This window comes from Simochromis diagramma, unplaced genomic scaffold, assembly GCF_900408965.1.
Source record: "Simochromis diagramma unplaced genomic scaffold, fSimDia1.1 OVJJ01000676.1, whole genome shotgun sequence".
NCBI lineage: Eukaryota > Metazoa > Chordata > Actinopteri > Cichliformes > Cichlidae > Simochromis > Simochromis diagramma.
The window spans coordinates 1,249,253-1,265,324 of record NW_024387466.1 but is presented as its reverse complement, the minus strand read 5'-3'; the positions used below and the strand labels follow the sequence as shown (position 1 = coordinate 1,265,324).

General features: G+C 40.2%; 1 protein-coding gene across 1 annotated transcript in view; it reads left to right on the top strand.

The window, feature by feature from the left end:
- Positions 1-16,072, top strand: part of msi2b (musashi RNA-binding protein 2b) — a 266,419-nt gene that overhangs the window by 51,733 nt on the left and 198,614 nt on the right.

The window sequence follows — 16,072 nt, the reverse complement described above, 5'->3', positions numbered from 1 at the left end:
ACGCACTGTACTTTTCACAAATGGCCCTGGTCCTCCTGAGAAATGAAGATTCTCCTAAAGCAAACAACATATAGGAAAAAGACAAGATTTATAAAAATCAGAAACAGAGAAACTCACTGTACCAATTTCTAGATTTGAGCTTAATAAAAGCTTAAGTTACATTTTGGAGGTTTTAATGTTTTTTATATATCGGGGGGGGGGGGGAATCTGCTAACAGAAACATTAAATTAAGCACTTCACACCATATCACATATTGTGCTGCTATATTTTCACCATTTTGTGATTTGTGCCATGTAAAGTCTTACTTGATGTTTAGAAGGGACCAAATTACTGCCCAAGCCTCTGTTGCCCTAACATCCATCTTTCTCTTTGTGTAGTGCAGGGGTTATTGTATGTTTTTTTCCTTGCTGTTAAACCGGCAGGTGTGTTCAGTTGTGATCGTCAGGAATTGGATATGAAGGGGACTGCCAACTCCAAGTATGACCTCATTAATTACATCTGTCAGTGATTCCCTGCAGATCTGTCTCCTGCTCTTCACATGCTGCCACTCAGCCAGCCAACCAGTCAACCAGTCAGTCAGGAAATTTTCTGCTGTGGGTTAGACAACCTGCCGGGCTTCTGCTCATAACACTGGCAGGTGGGATTGGGAAGAGGGAGTGGGAGAGAAGAGAAAAAAGAAAAGAGAGAAAACATTAAGGATGGGGGGTGAGACAGTGAGTGAAACAGATGAACACATTCATGCAGACTCACTTCCGTTTGATTGCTTAAAAATGCAGACACGCACACACGGACGCACACACGCGCACAGGCAGACACATCTTCTCAGTGCAGCCGGAAGAATTTGATCTTTATTTAAATCCTTAAATTATAGCTGATTAAAAATTCATGGAGAGCCGTTTATATGAAAGCTGGGTGCTGTGCAGGCTGCCCTGTGATGTCTAATTGGTCTGAAGGTTGCCAACCCTTTGAACAAGTCAGGACGGAGAGTTGCGGCTGCCTGTGTGCTTTGAATGAGGATGTGAGTGTTTACCACCCACCAACCCTTCATCTCTCGCTCTCTCTCTCTCTCTTTACTGTCCTGCTTTTGTGTACTGTACAATGACTGTTGAACCTCAGAAAGTTAGAGCAGAGAACATGCTGTATCTTTGATACGCTGTGATATTGTGGAAAGAACAAGATTTAGAGACACAACCTACATTTGTTTTAGCATTTGGACTATGCGCGTCATTTCTGGTGGCTTTGAATTGGGAGCTGTGGAAAATCATCTGCCTGTCTTATGACACTGGTGCTTTTTTGGAAGGGTTGCGGGAGGGGGGCTCCACTGCTGGAGGTCCACTACAGACTAGCTCATACCGAGTACGCGAGAAGCCCCATCTTCATTCCCCTCCTCCTTCTCCATTCTGGTGGCACATGCATACGCGAGCACACACATACAAACGTGTGCAGACATACTGCTCAATGGCAGGGCCCTCCTGCTGCCCCAAAGCATGGAATACCACATTTGTTTGTTTACGCCTCGTTTTCTTTCCCTGAACTCTATTAACATTTATATTGCAGCTGAAGGTGTTGGAAGTCCCTCCTGCAGTGGGGGGGAAACTCAGCTTAGATGAGAATGAGCTTCGGTCGAGCCTTCCTAGGCACAGACTTGTGTGTTTATACCTACATTATCCAGCTATTCCCCAACTGCCTCTTTTCCTGTCTTTTTTTCCCCTCTTTTTTCAGTTCATATCACCATTTGCTCCAGCTCGCCTCTTATGTGACTCTTTAAGCTTTTATCTCTCTCCAAGGTAAATTGATTGCTTGGAAAAAATAAAAAAAAAGGGAGGGAAAAAAAGTGGTTGGAAATGCTTCTGGATTGGGCAGCCTGATTAAGCATTAGCATATGAATAGAAGAGAGACAGCTCGCCATGTCAGAGGAGGAGGAAGTGTTATGGGAAACATCCGCTAGACATCTGTGTTTCAGATGTTTCTTGCCAATTTTAACACATTTCATCGCCGATCTGTGGGGGTATTCCGAGCAGACATTTCTAAGTCACACTGCTGGGATTTTGCTATTCAAGCAGGATTTGGTAGCACATTCTTGTACTGTCATTTTGACATGCTCCGCCTTCCTCTCGCTCCACAAGCAGGAGGAAAAAAACTCCACAATGATTTCATACACTGTTAAACAAAGAAATGACAAAAAGGGGTATAAATGAGCTGTGCATGATAAACGATTGTTGACAATATTTTTCTGTGTAGCCTCTCCTAGCCTCAAAACCAAGGAAAACTGATAAAGCTTGTCACACATGGCTGATGTCTGTTATGTTGATCTTCCTTGCATGCTAGAGCGGCATCAATTAGGCCCAAATACTGCAGGTCATAGATCTGTATCTTTCTGTATCTGTCCCTGTGACCCAGCGGCTAGGCCTACAGCAGGGATCCAGTGCTCTGTTTGATAGCTTTGCACGGGGGGGTGGGGGTGCAGACATCAACCCTATTATTGTGCAGTGCTTTATTTATTTATTTTTGGGTTGTATGTCTGCTGGCTACTGCCTGTGCTTACCTTATGTGAACCACACAAATGTGCTCACTGGCTGCTATAAATTGTCACTATTTTGGGTTTCTGGGTCATTTTCGGTATCCAGTGGAGAAAGGGCTGTGCAATTCTTGCTTTTTGTCAGTGCCTTACTGATATGCGGATAACAGATTATTGACAACTACTAGTTCAATGATATCCAAATTGAACATTAAATTTGATGTGACAGTTATTCTTGCTTTGATATACACATTTGGCACACTCAGAGAATAGGGGTATTTTTTCAACTAATGGTAGACAACCTAAGCATGCTTGTGTGCTCCAACTGCAAAATCAAATCATCTTAAGGAAATATATTTTAGATGCAAATGCTATTTGGTAGTTTAAGTATAAAGATGATGTAGATTATGATAGATTGCAGCATTAAGAAAACATTTTTTTTTCTCTGTATCTACAACAGTGAACTGATTTGGGTTGTTTTTTTTCTCCACAGTTTATTTTTAGTATTCTTATGTGCTAAGATGGAAGTTGAATAACAAGTTAATGTTACTGGTCTTCTGTGCTTTCTAATACCATTAACAATAGAGAGCCTGGAGGAATGCGGGGCTGGGATTGCATCTCTTAATGCAAAATGTAACATACATATATTGCTGCGTGGCCTGTGCACTCAGAGCCACAAAGTTGTGCCTGCAGCCTAACTGTAGTGTGTGTCATTATATAAGGTATATTATACGTAAAAGATGTATCCGTGTATTATATCCTCAATACAGATAACATATTCGCATGATGCTGAATTTTGTGTTCTGAGAAGAAGCTGTATTTTGTTTTGTGCATAGGTTTATTCAAGCGTAACCCATGCTGGAGACTTCTGGTTCAGCCTTTTCCCAAAATCATGAGTCATGTTTTGCAGTCAGAACACAATTTTTTTTTTTCTCGCGTCATCTTTCCACTCCTGCATCCTCCACCAGCTGTCCCTGCATCCTCAGAGTTCACTTTGGGTAGGTCTTGTGCTGTCAGGCAACTTCTGGTTTGTTCTGCTCTTTAGTTCCCTGGGCTGAAACACACAGAAGTATACACATGCGCCCTTGCACACAGGCATTTAGAGAAAATATAGTGAGAGTCCTTTTGTGCTTTTCTTGACTCCACCGTGCACTTCTTCAGCATTTTAGGACGGATTCCTACAGCCAACAGCAATGTGTCACTTTCCTTTGATTTGATAATTTGCATTGGTTCCTTTTCCCAGACTGCTCAGTGTCAGCATCGCAGCAAACAAATATCCTCCTAACATAGCATGTCATGTATACTCCTAGATATCTCTAATATTTAATAACCTTAGTATTCATGTTGCTTTTCCCCCCCACAAAATGATATTATGTATATGCCAAGTATGTCATTCTGCAATACCATTGAATATAAATGATTATAATTATTAATAATTTAATGATATAATTTTTTTTTTGCATTAAAATGGTATTTAGTCACTTGCATCCAAAATAAAAAGCTGAATTCAGTTGTTAAAATGACATAGAAATGACAAGCCCCAAAATGTTCTTCTATTGTGGATTTGGAGGCAGGACTAGACCGAGCAGTATAGGTGATCTGCCATGGCCTCATCTAATCTGATTTGCATGCCAGAGAGAATTATGTAATTGGCATTTATGCAGAACAAAGAAGGATCAGCTCATGGAAAAGAAGGGTTTTCATGTAGAACTGTGTGTCTAAGCCTGTTTTCTGCAGCTTTCTGCTGCCTACGGTTGGCTACTGCATAGACAGACAAGAAATGACTGTTGTGTGGGACTGTTTATGTTTGTATCATACACATGGATGATGTGTTGTATTAGTGCACAACAGTTTGGCACATGGCTTGCAACAAGGGGGGGATATATTGGAAGCCTACCAGATCTTTCACATATGCTACCTCGAATTTGTAAAGCTTTTAACTCTCCTGTAATTATTATGTACCAGTCTCAAGACTCAGCCTTGTGAATAGAAATGGCACAGGCTCAAAGCTCAACTACATTTAAAAAATAGCTTTAACAGCATGTTATGGTTTTAGACATGCTGTTGTATTACATTCAGGATTTTTAGCCTTTTCTACATTATACACATTAAAGAGGATATTGTTTCCTTTTTTAACAAATTAATGGAAGTTCAACATTTCCCCCTGAATGTCTATTTTATGTTTTAGTTCAGCGTACCTCTCAGGTCATTTATCATACCTTTTCCATATACCCCAGATTTTTTTTTTTGATGGGCTGTTTATGGTGTTTGTAGCTTTAAATCCAAATTGGCTGCTGTTGCTCCCGCCTCTTTCAGGAAGAGTGCTTGAGTGACAAAGAGGAGCAGCCAATAGGAGCAGTGCTTCAGCACCAGTTCACACAGGCCAGCCGGCATAGACGTGAATGAAGCATTATGTCATCTTCAAGTTTCAGTACAATAGAATAGTTACAGCAAAAATGTCATGTGTTGTTGTAATCTAAAAATCTGTATTTTAGTACCACAGAGCAAAGGCCTGAAAAATGATAGAAAATATAGTAAATGGCCCAAATTTTATATCATCATTTCACACTCTTTCTATTTGAATAAAGAATGTGGAAAGTGTTGTTGGAGTTCTGCTATGACTCCATCAAGATGTGTTATATCTGACCACAGAGAGTAGGAGCGATGAAAATCAAACGGGCTGGTAAGCGGCCAGCTAAGTTTTGCTTGCTGTGAAGATTAAAAGACAACAAGTAAACAACAGTAACCCACACCCACTTGTTGTTTTTTGGTTTCAGACTGGTCTTTCACAATTTCTTATTTTGCCTGTGTATTCCAATACTGTACAGTGCATTAAATAGCTCTGGTTTGTGGGAATAAGTTAATGTAACATTAGCCACTACACTAGCCACACCACATGCTAACATTTTAACAATTTCCCTGTTTGTGAGACTAAATACTAAAGTTTTTAGTGAATACTACATCTTGGCATTTTCTTAAACTGAGGTAATCTTTTAAAAAGTCTTTATGAATATTCTCTGGCAACAAGAGCTCTTTTCTTTATTAATTCTTGTCGTGTAACTTTTTATTGGCAAAACAGCTCCTACACAGGCAGTTTCTCTTGTGTAACATGCTGTAAAAGTGTAACAACAACAACAACAACAACAAAAAGTACTGTACACAGCAATTTTAATTTCAGAGTGAAGGGGTTAGCAGTAGCATATATATCCTGCTGCTGTTACTTGAAATTAATGTTATAATCTTCAATGAAGTTTTTATCACTTTTCTTATGCACGAGGAAATTAAATTCATTAAACAGAGCCCTCTGGATATGAAATGCTGTAAAAGAGGCAGTTTAAGTGACATAAGGTTTCTTTTAAAGATATTAACCGCTCTTCTTTCCAACTTTTTTTCTTTCTTTAGCAGCAATAAGCAGAATTCCAAGTGTCTTTTTTTCCTTCTACTTCTTTTTGCAAACATCAGATACATAATTACAGATACATAATTACGAAACATTAACCCACAGTTTGCATTAGTTAGAAGAGGGAAAAGTATAACCTCTCTGAAGTAGAGCATGTGGAAATGATGTTTTCCATCGTACATACAGCCCCATATTTATCAGCGAGTTTCCATTTTCAGCCGTTCAGCTATTTTTGTTTTTGTTTTTTTAAAACATTGGTTGTATTTGAATGTATTTTGCCCACTGTAAGGAAAGCAAGAGCACAGCCTGACTCATGAAGAAGGATTGATAAGCTGGATAACTGTGCTGAGTAACACCTGGAACTCCCCCAAATCTGGAACATGGCCCTAGGCCAAATCTCCCGCAGTGAGCGTGAGACTCATGCAATGGACTCTAATCTGACACACTCTTCCCGCACCTCCTGTTTCTCACGCTATGAATTGTTGATGTCAGTGTTGCTGTTTTGTGTGTACCAGCCTAGTCAGACACTACACTACTGCCACGGTTTCACCTGATTGAGAGCGAGCTGTCAAATTCAGGCTGGACCGTTATTAGTCTGCCCCGGTCCTCCTCTTACTGTGTTTTGTTCAGTCACGTGCATTTATGTAAATGACGTTACGCTGCACAGCTGAGAGAGCACAGACAGAGGGGAGAAAAGGGGTGACAAAGAAGCAGTGTATTCAGAAATATGAATAGTTGAATCTTTGGAAGTATTGCTGTTGCACTGGCTCCATTTTATAAAGGTCAAAATATTTGCAGGACAAAAAAGGCTCATTTTTTTCACTGAAACGGAGAAGTAAAGGTAGGGAAAGTGAAAGAACAGGAGGAGGATGTGGTAATGCTTTAATAAGCTTTTATGACCCTGTAAAATCGGGGCTTTATTCTCATTTGTTTAAATATAACTAGATTGTAGCTCTGTGGGGGGAAAAAAATGCACCGTACCTGCTATCATTTTAACAACCGAAACACTCAAGAGGAGAAAATTTGTCTTGTTGGTGCAAGCACCAAAATGCTCTTTTCCTTCTTTTTTGTAATATTCATAGCCTGAGCTTGTTTATCTTGTAAAATTCAGCTTATAAATGCAGTGCCTCTTTCTGGGGTGTTCTTTTTATAACTCGGCCCAAATTTCACTGTGGTCTTTCCCAGACTTTGAGCGTTTCCTTTTAGTGACATTTGACGTGTCTGCATTTTATCTTAATAGCACACACATATATATAGGTATATATATATATATATATATATATATATATGTGTGTGTGTGTGTGTGTGTGTGTGTGTGTGTGTGTGTGTGTGTGTGTGTGTGTGTGGAGGCGTAACAGAAAACAACTTTAAGCTAATATATGAAAATGGCTTATCCTTTCAAGTATCCTTGAAAGGATTTCAAAGCTGAAATTGCTCTAGAGATGCATCAATCGAACTTTTTCCAGTTCCGGTCTGATCCAGCTCGGCTTATGATATCTGCCGATACCAAGTAATGATCCAATACCAGGATTAAATTAATAACATGCAGTCCTCACTTTGAGGAAGAGACTGGAAATCATTCTTTTTTGTTTCAGGCAACGTCAGGTTCAACTTAAACACTGATTTTTCTAACTTCATAAAATAAAATGTAGTAAATAAATACATCAGAGAGCATACACTTTTGAATTGGCATTTATTAGTACAACAATAAATGGCAATAAGGCAAAAACAAATAAAATTAAAGTATTTTTTTTCCTGCAGATTAATTTGCACTGGTGTCATTTCAAGTCAAGTCATCAACCTGCCATTTACAGTCACAGTAGCTTCTCCTTTACTTCTCTCTTTCTTTGCACACTTAATTTTACTGCTTCCAAAAGCATTCAACAAAGGCCACACCAAACGTAATGACAGTGAGAGCGAAAGCATTGTCCTCTGAGCTCTTCAGCTGTTTGAATTCTTTTAACTGAAAGAGTCAAAAGATTTAACTGAAATCTGCAGTTAAATTAATAAGTATTGCAAACATATACATAAAAGCTGCTGGTGGAGCCACAGTGAAATCTGAAACAACAGGTAACTGAATTGAATGGTTTAGCCACTGAATATCTGGTCCAGCTTTTTCAGTCAGGATTTGACCAGTATATGATCCAAATATCAGTGCATCCATACGCTACACTTATGTGGGTTCTCACAAAGTCAAGTAGATCCGACTAATGTATTTTGAGAAAAGCAAAGAGCACTCCCATATGGACACACACAGATTACAGCCATCCGAAAACCTCCCATTGCAACCCTGTCGACTACTTGTTTCATTTCAGCTTAGTGTGAGAGTCTCCACTCATTAATGGATAAACTAGTTTCTCTGTTATCCTCTGCTCTTTGTTTCACCTTGTCTTTTTCATAAAATGTGCATGTGCACACAAAATGTACTCAAAACATGAGAACCCACTTTAAAACAACTTCCCCGGCCATTCTTCACTTTTTGTCCCCACATTTCATTCTCATTGCTGTGGTATCAAATACAGTGGTGGTTTTTTTGTTGTTGTTTTTTTTGTACCCTGAGTATTGGTGTCGTGAGAACTCATACTACGGAGGAATGCTTATAAAAGACATCTTATCCTCACATTTTTATGCAGCGAGAAAGTGCCATTTTTTAATATGCAGGGTTAATGTTGGCAAGGGGCAGATTTTAACCCCCTTGGTACTTTTTCTTAACCTAATCAAGTAATGTTAAGTGCTTGAACCTAACTGTCAACTTCCAAATGGCATTTTGCCACAGCGCACCAACACCAGAAAACGCCTTCTGGATATATCTGCAGTGCTGGCACAAGTACTCGTCCCTAGTAATATACCTGCCAGCTGTAAAAAGTGAACTTGTGCACCTTTGTATTCAAGACAAGAAGCTATTGCAGGTTTTTTTTGTATAGCACATTGAATTATGTTGATGTTTGGATTATGCTTATGACTACTCTAATGCCTATATGCTTGTTTTATAGCTAATTAGTTTTTATTCTTACTCTGAACACCAATAGAGTGCCAAGTCCTGTAAAACCACAAACAAGTGAATAAAGCTATATAAGGTGGAGAGTGACAGCATGAGTTGGGGTACACTGGACTTTAATTCAACAGACAACCAGAGATCAGGTTTTATCTTTTTCTTACAAGTGTACTCCAGCTAAAATATTGTTAATGCAAAATATTTTTTTTCCTCTGTTATTCAGCATCCAGTCCATCAGAAATGATCAGTATTTTAACACGCTCAAAACCCTTGAAGTATCAGAATTAACCCCACTTACCCTCACAGTGCACACCTTTGCCACAGTGCAAAGTTCAGGCCAGAGGCTAGGTGGCCCGGCTGTGCAACTGTGAACCTGTGTTGATCCGTTTCTGGTCTTTAAAATACTGAGCTGTCAGTAGGAGTCAGCTGAGGTAGTTTGTTCTGCTCACCACTCAATGGACATGTTTCATTGGCACCTTGCTGGAGGTCAGCAGCAACCTGCAGCCAGAACTGTGGGGGTCAGGCCAGGCTACCTAGGTTTAGCTGGAGAGTGAATTACTCTGTAGGCGGGGCAGGTGGGCTGAGCTGAGGCTTGGGGCTGAGATTGTGGCCCAGCAGTATTTCTGAAGTGCGTGTGTGTGGACTGCATGGAGAAATCCATTTGACCAGTGTCACACAGCACAGTTTATACGCCTGGTGTGGAAGAGCTGCTTGGAACTCTTTTCTCCACAGATTCTTCAACCAATAACTATTCTGTAGGCTGCCATTGAAGGATTAGGACTAGAGCTCATCAAAGAAAATAGCCTGGTCAGTGTGACGTGCCATTTTAAAGTGGCTGAATATTTTAAGAGAGTCCTCTTCCTCAGAGGAAATGAAATACAGACAAAGAGTGGAGAGCAGGAGGTTTTTGTTTGCTTCTGCCAGTGCTTAGGGGCAGAGATGGAAGATTTGGAAATGTGAAGTAGATTGTTAGGGAGTGAGGCAGTTGGGGCCCATTTTCACCACAGCTGAGGCCTCCACTAGCCACAAGCAGTTTATATAATTCCAGAGATGATAGAACAAAATATCTTCCACCACACAAAGATTTTACTCCCTTCTCTTCCTCCCAGCTTTTTTATATCTCTTCTGCTTTGCTCCAGTCACCTCCTATCAGCGCTCACTAGCAGCATCAAGGACAGTACAAAGGATTGCAGGATCAGTACTCAGAGACAGGCACAGTGCAAAACCATGTAAAAAGTAGCCTTTTACAGGACACATAGTCGGGATCATTGTGCTTGCTCTGCCATGCATCACCTGCTACTAAATGATTGTGTATTGTGGGCTCAGTGGATGTGCGTCTACGTAACTTGGTGCTCGCTGGTCAGGATTGCCTAGGAGCTATATCCACGCCATGGAGAATGAGTTGGTTGAGCTGTGCTACTGAGCTCTTCTGAGCATGCTTAAGAGCTGGGAATTATTCCACTCATTTCTGGGTTCCTGTGAAGCATGACAAAAAAACTGAAGTGCTTCATGCTCACCCAATTCCCTTCCTGAGAGGAGCCGAGAGGCTAGGGGTTTAGAAGTCGTTGAGCAAACACTCACCATGATGAACATTAATTACATCAATTAAGTGGACCACAGCCATTGTCTGGGGTGCCTAAAACCTTGTGTCAAAATGCATTGACAGACCCCAACAAAGAGATACAGTGTGTGTGTTTGTGTGTGTGTGTGTGTGTGTGTGTGTGTGTGTGTGTGTGTGTGTGTGTGTGTGTGTGTGTTGCTTTATGATGCTCCTTTCACAAGTTAGAGTGGTTTGATCGGTAGTTCTTACCATAAGCCATAACTGCGAGATGCCGTAACTGCGGTGGTTGCTCTGTTGTAGGCAGAATACCAATTTTGAGTCTTGTTACTCGTTGATGAAATGAAATTTTTCCTTTTATCATGCACACAGCTTTTCCACTACTAATTCATCACTTTTCACCCACTATGCTTGATAGATGGCAACAATCTATCTAAGCCACTGCATCTTTTCGTTTATTCTTCTTTTGAACTCGGACACCTCAAAGTTAGTTTTGTGTGTCCATAACAAACCCTGGTCCAGTGTCTGTGATCTTTTGTCCATCTTTTTATTGGTTAGTCTCATATATGGATATTTCTATGTATCCAACATCATGAAGTCTTCTCTTCAAGTGAACTGCTAAGACTCCTGTTTTATGGGCAGTCTTTTAAAAAGCTGCCAGAGAGTCCAGAGATAGACTTCTCATTTTGCTTAGTTGTGCAATGGTACCAGTGCCAGTTTTCATTGTTCAAGAAGGAATATCCTTCTTTTCTCAGGGCAAAAATACTCAGAGTATATAGTTTTTCTAATTATCACATTAAAAAAATGAATTGGTAAACTTGGATTAGGGACATAGACTGCACGCAAAGATGGCTATGTCTTTATATAAAGCTTTAGTTTCCAGGTCTAAAAAAGAAGACCATATTCAAGTGCTACAAAATGTACAAGTGCCTTTCTTGTAATGGTCAGCAGGGGACGAATCCTCTGGTTGCAAAGCAATGAAACAAAAATAAACAAAAACTCCCCCAAAGGGGGGATGGGGTATTAATTTATCTCCCTCGAACTCTGGCTTAACACATTAACACATTCCAGATAATTTTATGGCCTCAGTTGCAACATTCTTATTAAGTATTACTTGTTGTTGTTCATTTTTTTTTAATGCTGGGTGCCCATTAGTGGGCTTGACATCTCAAAACATTGATCATTCTTGATGAATGATTCCATGAATGATTAATTGTTTCTTTATAAAAACGTGCTGTTATTATTTATAAAAAAAAATAGGTTGTTTATACATAACTCTTTGTGTTTGAGTTGAAGTATATTCTATACATGTTCAGGCATAATTAGCATTATTTACAGATTTAAATCAAATATCTATATTGACTTTGATGCTTAGATCTGTTTAGATTTAGCAATTCTCTGTTAGTGTGTGAAAAAGATGTTTAAGCCCTGTATTAGTCTATTAAGACCTTGAGATTGTTTAAGTGTGAATTATGTTGATATTTGTTTTAAAGTAAATCATGCTCATATTACATAGTTTGATATAAACAAATACCTAATAAAAGTGAGATAATACACAAATCTAGTCTTCCATAAAGTGTGACAGACTAAAGTCACCTCAGCAGCAGCAGCAGCAGCTCACAGCATTTCGAATGACACAGAGAGCTGAACACTGCATGGTGTGCTGACTTTTTAATAGGGAAGAGAGTCCTTACTGGCTTCCTCTCATGGGAAAACTGACATTCTTGTCCGGGAGGTGAACAGCAAAAGGCTTAAATGTCTAACAGCCAAGATACTGCCAACAGCAAGTTGAATTCATATTTCTGAAGACACTGACTGCCCGATGACCTTGGTACTGAGGCCAAATGATGCACACTTACAGTTGTTTTTTGTGCAACTGCAGTGACCCTCATGATTAACTTTGTAACACACTGAATTGTGTCTCTATGACGCTGCATTTGCGGTACTTACATGATTAAACAAACTTGCTGTCAGTTTGTCTAGTATGCGGCTGAATTCATATTTATGTGGTGCTGTTATTGCCAGTGTAAATAAAAGACCGCTTAAACCATTTCCATGATTATATATTTAATTAAAGCTGCGGTTAAACATTTATTTTCACCATTGATTAATCTGCCACTTTTATTTTTAATTAATGATTTCTCCTTTTGTCTGTAAAATGATAGGGGGCTTGGAAAAAAAATGCCCCCTCATAATTAGAGGCAGAGGTGACTGATTGCTTATTCTGCCCCCCCAAAAAACAAAGTCAATCAATCAGTTTATTAGGATATAAAACAGAGAAAAGCAGAAAGAGCACTCAAACGTGAGACGTGAGAACCAGTGGACAAAAGTGACACAAATGAGTAATCACTAATCCATACAGTCACTGATTTAATTTTTACTGACTACTGGAGAGCTACTCTTTTCAGCTTGAATATTAATTGCATTAAGTGTTCAGGGATAGACTGCTCAGTGAGAATTGTCAGTTTTTCCCTGGATTACTTCTTTGTAACAAAATATGCAACACAAATATGCAATGTCTTCTCTTTTACAGTGGTTGTGACCTCTGAACTTGCAGTGTCTATCTAGTTGAACACAAGAAACCTGTGAAATATATTTAGCTTCTGTGAAAAAAAAAATCTCGAATCAAACTAAACTGAGTACTGTTCTGAGTTGAGTTGATGTGACATATAAGAAGCTGCAGTTTTAGAGCATATTCCTCCATTTATGATCGACCTTCTCCTCCTCCTCTTCGTCTCTCCCTGCTTCTGCTATCGTATCACTCTCATGGCCACATTTCAAGAGATGGAGGTTCCACAATGATTAGCTACATTGTTTTCCCACTCACCCCACCATGTGTGAATGAGAGAGATGGAGAGAGCCAGGGGGCTGGGTGGGTTGTTGTGGGTGGGAAGGTAAGGTGCGCAGAGGGCCTGTTACCAAAAAACCCCACAAAAAACACATTATTGTAATTGGAAGTTAAAATCCCATTTGTTTTCCCCTCTAGTGCTTACTGTCATGACTAGGGGGGAGAGGGGAGCGGGGGACTTGTTTTAAAAATTAACATTTGGTATCAATGTCGGGTTCACGCAAGAGAACATCAACCTTCTGAAAAGGGTGCCACTCAAAGCAGCTGAAGTGGGGGAGATGATTTACTATAGGAAAAACACGTTTTGGTTCTGATGCACAACCACAGCCACTCGGTGTCTTGTCTGTAGCCTCTGGTTCAAAGGCGAATGTTGCTTTATGAACATGATAGTTCATTTCGCATTCATATCTTCACGATGTAAACTAAACGATGTAAAAAGACATTTTTTGAAAAGGACCAGCAAAAGGGGCACAATCACAAATATGCCTCGAGGGGCTATGCAGTCTTCATCACATGTGACATTCTCTGTTCTAAGACCCTCACAAAGCCAAATAAACTTCTGAATGAGACATCTTTCCATAAGTTACTTGAGGTACATCCAGTAAATGGCACATGAACAGAAAGCAACATATTAAACTCGTGATTTTCTCATATTTGGGATAAGCATGAAAAAAATCTATATGAAGAATATGATCTTGGATGATCACTTCTAGTTATCTAGAAAAACACACAGGAGCTAAGCTACATCACTTTCTCTCCAGGATAAAGCATGGCAAGAAGACAAACAAAACAAATGACCAAAAGGCAAAACATAAGCCCGCCATTCACACCCACAGTAGAAGGAAAGAAACACACAGAAGGGACAGGGAAAAAAGAACAACATGAACACACAGGAATGAGAGAGTAGCTCAGTAACTGATTCTCCTGCAGGATGAAGACTCAGATCCACAACAGCTAGGCTGAAGCACCAACATCCGCGAGTGAGAGAGAGCATATAATCCAGTAGTTTCCCTTTCTGAGGTTTCTCTCAAATTTTTTGCTTTCTTCCTGTGTGTGTGAGGCTAAACTATACAAGTGAAACAAAAAACACTTGACTTGGCTTGTTGTAATCACGCAGTAGAAGGCAAAACTGTAAAGTTTGAGGTCCCTCATACTGGTGCATGTTCAGGGACAGGGAGGGGGCAGCAGAGACCCAGAGTAGATTTGGAGGCACCGTAGTGTAAATAACAGTTAAAAGCAACTGCAGGCTCCTGACTCTGCCTCCTGCCTGAATGAAAATTCGAATTATGTTACTGAGTTATCCCTTGCTTGACAACTGCTGGTTTGGGTTTAAAAGGTCAGCTGGAGGAGTTCATTGAGTTCACATCATTATCTGTCTATCTATAATAACACAGTAATCACATATATATAGTGGCATTGTTATCAGTGTTACCTCCTCAATGTTTGCACTCAGTTGAACCTCTCGCAATGTATATATCTTCAAGGTCAGCTAAAGCTTGTGCTTTAAACCTTTGTATAGATAATTTGAAACACGTATTTGCATCCATATTTAGAAAAGTGCTGAAATGTGTTCAGTGCATACAGTACAACAGAGCCCGTTTCGTATGACCTACTATTTTAAAGTATGTGTTTTAGAGTATTTTTGTATTTCAAAGTGTGAATGGATCATCTTGGAACGAGATTTATTCCATCTCTCTTCATGTTAAATGACTTCCAAAGCTCCAGAAAGGCAAGCTGTGCCTCATAACCCCAGAGTGAGTTTTTGATATCCAGTCATGTTTGCAATATATCGTCTAGGAAATTTGTTAAATGTCCATAACGTGCTTGCTCAAATGTCCCAGATTTGGCCAAAAGCAAGCATCTAATTAGCATAATATTCATATTTCTGAAAAGCTCTTAAGAGCACTTCTGGCATTGTCCATTTCTCTTATTTGCCTCTTATTGCTATAATGTTTGCTTAATGCCTGGCCTGTGCCTAGCGATCGCATGCTGTGCTCATTGTGAATGCAGTGTGAATGTGCTGTTTGGGTATGGGCCCATGCATCTCCAGGGTCCTATAATCAGCTCTAAGCTGCTTCTATCAATCTTCATAACTGTAGTGGGTTGAGGAGGGAAGTGCAGCTAATCAGCTCTAACCGGCCCCATGTTCAGCTTGACTGTCACTGTTATAGCAAGGCCATATGCAAACATTGTCCCTTACATGCGTGTCCCTTACTCACATCTTGGCCATCTCACAGGGCCATTCCACAGATGGCCGGCTCTAGCTGAAGTCAGGTTTTGAAAGGGCCTGTGACTTTCACTGAATAGCTGTTAGTGTAGGTTAATATAGGAGTGGTGGCCCTGCAGCGGTGGCAATCACAGCTCTGATCAGAGCCGGGCTTCAAAGACGTCTGTGCAAGTTGAAGCCAGAGTTGTCATTAGCTTCTGCCCTGTGCTTGACAGCCCTTCCCCTCCCCCCCAACTCCTTCTTCCTGTCTCTCTCTCTCATTCTTCGTCTTTGTCTCCCTCTTATTGCTCTCATTTTCTGCCCATGTGCAAATGGCTACTGTAATCCTGGGCCTGGGCGCTCTGGCCTGTCACTCCACATTTGCACTAAGCATCTTTCCTTCTCTCATCTCCTTTGCCCTAATTGTATTGTAATAAGCAATTACAGATCTATTTATGCACACTAGATCTGAGATTGGGCCACTTTTTAAGAGGCTGTATAGGGGAGTGGAAGTGGACCGAGCGGCGCCCCCTCACCCTGAACTTAC